Below are 6,747 nucleotides of genomic sequence, written 5' to 3'. Positions count from 1 at the left end.
AATTCCTTTTTTGTGCAAAATTGCGTACCAACACGTTCGTGAAAAAAAATGTAAGTGTATTTTTGAACGAACGAGTAGAGCGAAAATTGTGTGAAAATAGCTGTGTATATATCGACCAAATAGTCCTTAAGATTTTTATTGTTGATCGAGTGCGAGTCGAATGTGAGTGAGCTTCGAGTTTCTTGTAATACGCGCATACACACGTACGCACATCGTTTCGTATGGATTCGAATTTTTTTCTGGTTAATACCGAATGCAAAAGTTTCAAAATTGAATGGCTAAATTTTATCGACGGCAAAAAATGATATTGTGTAACTTCCTTCCGAGCGACGATTATTCTGTTAGTTTTTTTCTCCCTATATTTTTTTGTTCATAAACGATAAAACACATAGATGGAAGAATCGTTACGTACCTGTGTATGCGCAGTGGTAAAATGAAATCACGCTAACATATATTTTTTTAATACCGAATGACGTTTTACGAATAATTATGAAATTTAGTCTTAACACTAACTATTTTCGGACAAAAATATTTTAATAAAAATACGTAAGTAAAATAAAACGAAATGGTTTTATCATTATTTTAACATTCATCATTCTACTTTATTACATTGTCACCAATTACGCTTTACAGATCAGGCCTTGTATTCATACAGCAATACAGTATATCCAAAAGAAAAAAAATCGGTACATTCCAGCTGAAGGCTTATCCGAATCCAGACTCTCTCTCTCTCACTCTCGTTTCGGTGTGAAATTTATAAAGATAGACTCGCAGGACTCGGTGATCTCTCTCTCTCGCACATATACTTGAGCTTGGTGCTAGTTTTCGCGCGCGCTTGGACGGCGCGCAGTGCAGCGGTGGGCGTCGCCCCCATCGACGTTTGATTTACGACGTTTTAATCGGACAATTAATCTAACACCTTGTTGTAACAACACCTCCCCCTTTCTCGCGCGCGCGTCCACGAAACAGCTTGAGCATATAATGCCGTGTGCGCTGCGCGAGAAAGGGGGAGGCATGGGAGTCGCGTATACACGCGCGAGCCGATGATAATATATATAAATACATGTAATATAATAAAAAGGGATAAAGGACGAGCGAGAGAGGCGCTGCTTATATATACCAAGGAGCGTAAGGAGATAAAAAGGGGCAGCTACAACAGCGGTTCGGTTCGGCGCAGGTAGATCATCGAGGGCGAAAAGGGCGGGCGGAGAATGTGTTTATACTCGCGCCTATGTGCCGCCGCCGACGACGACGACCCGTGAACTTCACCGCGCACCACTCGAGAAGAGGAGCTGTGGTGCTGCATCTCGCATCGCTCGAGATCGATTACGTACACCTATCCTACGCTATACGCTACAGACGAGCCTATGTGTGTGTGTGTGTGCGAGCCTTTGCCGGCTCTCTGTGGCTCGGGCGCGCGAAATATGAATCGCGCAGAGATCGTCGTTTTTTTAGTGTAATGCAATAAAGGTCAATACGGGAATTGGATCTTGGGTGTATATAGATACGCACTGCAGACCGTACAAAAAGATCCAGCTCGCCGATGAAAGTGTATTTATACGTGTAGGAAGCCTCTATACTCGTATATGCGGCTCGAGATCGCGTACATTAACGAGATATTTATATATACGTGCGCATCGCACCTATATACACCTTGTGTAAAGGCCCCTGTGCGCGATCGCGCTGTATAAATATTTTCTATAATGTATTAATACAGCGATAAAACCTTATAGCTAAGGCGATCGCGCGAGGCTCTCGAGTCGTCGTCGCAACAACAACAACAACAGTAACAAAAAATAATAATAATAATAAACACTCGGACGCGCGATGATTTAATACGGAGATATACCGCTATGAGGCAACTTGTAATAGGGGTTGTTTATTAAAGGCCGCTCGCGCTGCGGTGTTGTGTGTATACCTATCCTACTATACTCCCCTCCGCCGCGTAGAAAAAATAGCCGCTCGGAGCAGACATTAAACACCTCGGCCGCGCGATCGTGTGGTGTTATAAACGTGGGATATATATATTTATTATTTGTGTGTGTGTGTGTGTGGATCTTCGTTCGGCGCGTTTCTTCTGAACTGTAGCGCGGAGCGTGTAATGTTGTGCGCACCTTGCCCTCGTATTCTCACCTTCTCGCTCTCTCTCGCGCGGAGGAATCATGATTTTAGATCCGTCGGTCCTTTTCTTTTGGAGGACGAGGAGGGAGGGAGCTATGGTCATCGTTTTTAAATTCTGGCTAGATTATTTTTCAATGCGCGCGAAGAAAATCACGAGACCGAGTCCACGCGCGGTCGTGCCTGTGTAATTATATATTCACTTTGATATCTGCGGAGGAGATTGAAAAATTCGAAAATGTGTGCATGTACACTGTGTAAGCGGAATCGGCGCGCGACCTTGACTCTGACCTCGAGTGATTTTCGCAAGGACGCGTTCAAAGTTGAACTTGCCGCTATGGTATTTAATTTTTTGGCGAGCGATTTAGTTTAAATCCAAATAAAAGTTTTGTCGAGCAAAACACTTGATTTTTTAACAAAAAGCTCGCTCAATTTAATTTTGATACTCATCGGAGCTTGCGTCGGAGCAAACGTTCTGCCTTTCTTTTGCGACGTCGATCGCGGATACTATACATCGGACCAATTCAACGACAAGCAGCAGCAGCAACAGCAGTCCAAGAAGCAAAAGCAAAGAATCGAACAATGCGGAAAGCAGCAGCAGCAGCAACAAAAAGTCACGATCGCGTCCTTGACAACTTACGAACTAGCTACATAAGGTATGCACACACGCGCACTGGACACGTTCGCGATCTGTTAAAGGCCACACTCGAACACACTATCTCGAGAGCATTGGAAGGGAAGCGCCCGCCGTATTGTATAATCGTGTGAAATAAATTTTATGGATTATGCATGTACTTTTCCTTACGTCTATGTGCTAAAGCACAACCTGCCACTAATGCATCAGAAATACATCGTTTCACCAAAAATGCTATCTTCAAGAAAAACTCCGCACCAGACGTACCTAGAGCTTGAATTTATTTAACTAACGATGATTGAATTCATTGGTTATCGACGCACTCATAATAAAAAAATTCCCATTTCTGAAAGTGTAAAATAAACCAAACAATGAGTCACATGTAAGAGTTACAATGAATAATTTTTGGTTAATTCGAATAAATTATTTAGAGCAAAAAAGCTTTTTGTGTTGGCGAAAAATTTCATGCTTGACCCTGGGTCTTTTAAAAAATTAAAATCAACCCATTCAAGCCAAAATGAATCAAGTCCGGGACTGACACATTTTTGCTACTTTTTTGAACCGTTGTACTTTGGCTGGAAATGGGGTCTGGAGAACTTGCGAGTAAGCGTATTCTACGCCAAATTTAATGAACTTTCCGAATCTGGTGCCAGATTTTTGATATAACAAACAAGTCAAAAGTTATGGATGGTTTTATAAAAAAAAACAAGATTTCGAAAAAAAATTTTTTCTTTTCGAATTTTTACATGGAAATCTTTTAAATCTTGACGTCTTCGGTACAAATAAAGCGTCCATGGGTCCTTCTCTTAAAGTTACGACGATTCCAATTAGTGAAATATGATTTTAAGCACAAAAAATGGCAACTCGAAAACGAAAATAGGTGAGGAAATTTTTGGAATTTTTAGCTCTTAAGATATTGATCAAATTTAGCCAGGGTCGGATCGACAGAGAGAGAGCTCAGTCCAAGGATTTTTGTTCAATAAAACACTTAGTTATTGCAAACCCAGCCTTTTCTCTTTTTTACCTTGCGTACCTACACGATACAGCGAGGGTTTGTGATCGATCGAAACGCAGTGCGGATCCGAAAACCGAAACCCGGCGTGGATCTGAGTACGAATCTAGCCTCTGCGAGCTTCACCACCGGCCACTAGGCGGCGCATCAACTCCCACAAGCGACGGGACTCTGCCAAGGTACTTGTATAACAATATCTTATATGTATTAGGTAATTGTATGGGTTATGGGTTGGCCTTAAATTTTTCCATAATTCAAATCCAACATAATTAATGTTTAACAATTCAACAATGTTTAAAATTGCCGGATAAGGCAGCGTGTAACTAAACAAAATTTATTAGGCTAGTGGAAACATAGGCGCCTAAAACAAGCCATCAAAACATATACTAATACAGAATAACCGTGCTGCGCACGCGCTCTGCTTGTATTTCCAGAAATCCAAATACATAAACTCTATAAAAGTAAAAAGTTTGTACTACGCTGCTGAACGATTGCTTGGTCATCTGCGACGGTACCAGTTTCAACGGCCAAAATTGTAAGTAGTTTCGTACAAATTGTACAACTGAGCATTTCTCATCGAGGAAAATGTTCGCTAATACCTTGACCATTATGAGAGTCGATTTTTCGATGCTTCGTAAAACCTAAAGGTATTTGAAATGAAGGTTTTTAGATTAATTGTTGAATAAATTATATACGTTAAAATTCATTTAAAAAAATGAATTAATCAAACCTCTCACCAGGTCGTAAACTGATACTGTGTCCCGATTTATGGGCCCGTGAAGCAGATTTATCGGGCAATACTTATATTTGAAATTCAAGCTAAATGGATCAATAAAAAGTAGAATATAAGTCAACGTTGGAAGAGACACGTAGAACCAACTTATCGCCGCCATGCTGGTGTCGTAGTGATGCGGACCAACACCCTCCGTAAGGAAAATACTGTCGAGACACACACGGCACATTTCGGTATTGTAACTCGTCCAAAATCTTTACCACTGGTCGCAAATGTGTGTCGACGCGACGTTCCCAGTCACAAATAAAAAAATGACACCTCTACAAACATTAAGTGATAGGCTTCAGTAAATTAAAAAAAAGACACTAAATATTTGATTGCGTACTTAAAAAAATTTTTCGAAGTGTACGTAAAGCTTTCGTTGCGTTATGTCGTATCGCATCGATTTTGATTGAGACCGCCGGATAAGTAGAGTCATGAGTAAGGTTTTTTTTATACGAAATGATAACTTTATATGATGAAACGAGAATATCATTTCACTTTTTGTACTACATAGTGAAATAGTTAGTTATGAGAATAAATGTTAAAAATCACGTACTGAATTATTAAATAAATATACTCATTTTTGCTCCAAGGCATATTGTAAGGAGCTTTATGCGTATCTCATACGTACGCTCGAGAGGAATATATCGCGCATCGGTCTCTGCACAGCCGCGAAAGAGAGAGAAAGAAAAGAAAGGCACCCCCACGGCAGCGTAAAAAGGTACGTGCCACCTTCTAGCTGCAATAACGCTGCGCACGCGAGTGCTGCATATATATACACTCAAGGATAGCTACATTCTCTCGGCAAAACCAAAATTGCGCTCGAGACTGCAGTTGCCGCTGCTTGTGCCGATGATTAATGACGCTCTTCGATCCTTATATATACATACACCCTTGCACGTGAAAAAAAAACTCTCGAACTCGGCGCGTAAAAATGTCTTCGTTTTAGGAATTGCGCGCGAGTGTGCGTACACGACGATGACGATCAATCAAGGTACGATGAAAAATTGCCGACTTTGAATTGTAATTTTTTGCGCAGCTCGAGAATAACGAGACTATTTTTAAGACGTTTACGCGGGTTTATAATTACACGTACGTGCCGCAGTCGAGAGTGTATATACGCGTCCTTGCCCGACCACCGAGTGATCGACACCGAGGGTCTAACTCATCGGAGCTTTTATTTTCTTATTTTACGATAGTGCGGCCAATCGAATTGCACGCGGGGGCTATTACCGAACGCGGCAATCGCGTCGCACAGCTCGTAAATACATTTCACACTTCTTCTTCTTTGGCGAGCAAACGCGCGGCAACCGATCCGGGTGGTTCAGCCGGTGGATAAAGCGTCGATCTCGGCGGCGTCAGCGGCTTGTCTCGTTTTCGCAGCTCAGTTCCTCTTCTAAATCGCGCGAGTAAGTTGAAAATTCGATATAGTATATACAGACGCGCTCGGGGCTCTCCGCCACCGAGAGAGAGAGAGAGAGAGAAAAAGCGAGAGTGAGCTGCCGCGAACACGAATCGAGCTGAGGGGGTCAGGTGTGCTGCAATTGCGAAAAAGATCAAACACACGTACATATATATCGACGCGACGATTGCTGCCGGTCGTCGTCGTTTTAAAGCGACAGAAAGACGTGCGAATGCAAACATAAATTCAAATTAGCAAAGCAGCGACTTAATGCGTTGTTGCTGCCGCTGCCGCAGAGTAAGAAAGAAAAAAAAAGATCGCGAGAAAGAAAGAATCGCGCGGGGAGCAATTGCTTTGGCGCGCGCCCGCGAGCGGCTAAGTATATATAAGGCCTAATATCGAAGCTCGAAATCACTGGTGCTTTTTTTTTTTGTTCGGTTCGCGCGCGAACGTGTACATATATACACAGCTTCTTCGCTAACTCGTCCAATTGCGCTTCCGATTGATCTTTATTTGTGCCGGCTCTCAACCCCCCGTACGTGTGTGTGTGTAAATGTGTGTACGTGCGGAGGGGGAGGATCGATCCGTTGCTGCGCGCACAGCACCACTCTCATTGCATACACGCGTTCGTCTTTGCGAAACGAGAGTCGATCGAGAGCAATATATTTAGCGGTGAGCCTTGCTTAAAAGCTTTCGATAAGAGGGAGTGAAAAGAGAGAGAGAGAAGCGAAGAATTTTTCGTATCAATCGACATCGCGCGTAAGTCGAAATAAAGGTCTGTAAATCGCCGCTTCGACCATAAGACT

Source organism: Trichogramma pretiosum, unplaced genomic scaffold (assembly GCF_000599845.2).
Source record: "Trichogramma pretiosum strain Unisexual culture from Peru unplaced genomic scaffold, Tpre_2.0 scaffold25, whole genome shotgun sequence".
Classification (NCBI taxonomy): domain Eukaryota; kingdom Metazoa; phylum Arthropoda; class Insecta; order Hymenoptera; family Trichogrammatidae; genus Trichogramma; species Trichogramma pretiosum.
This window is presented reverse-complemented; position numbering follows the sequence as displayed.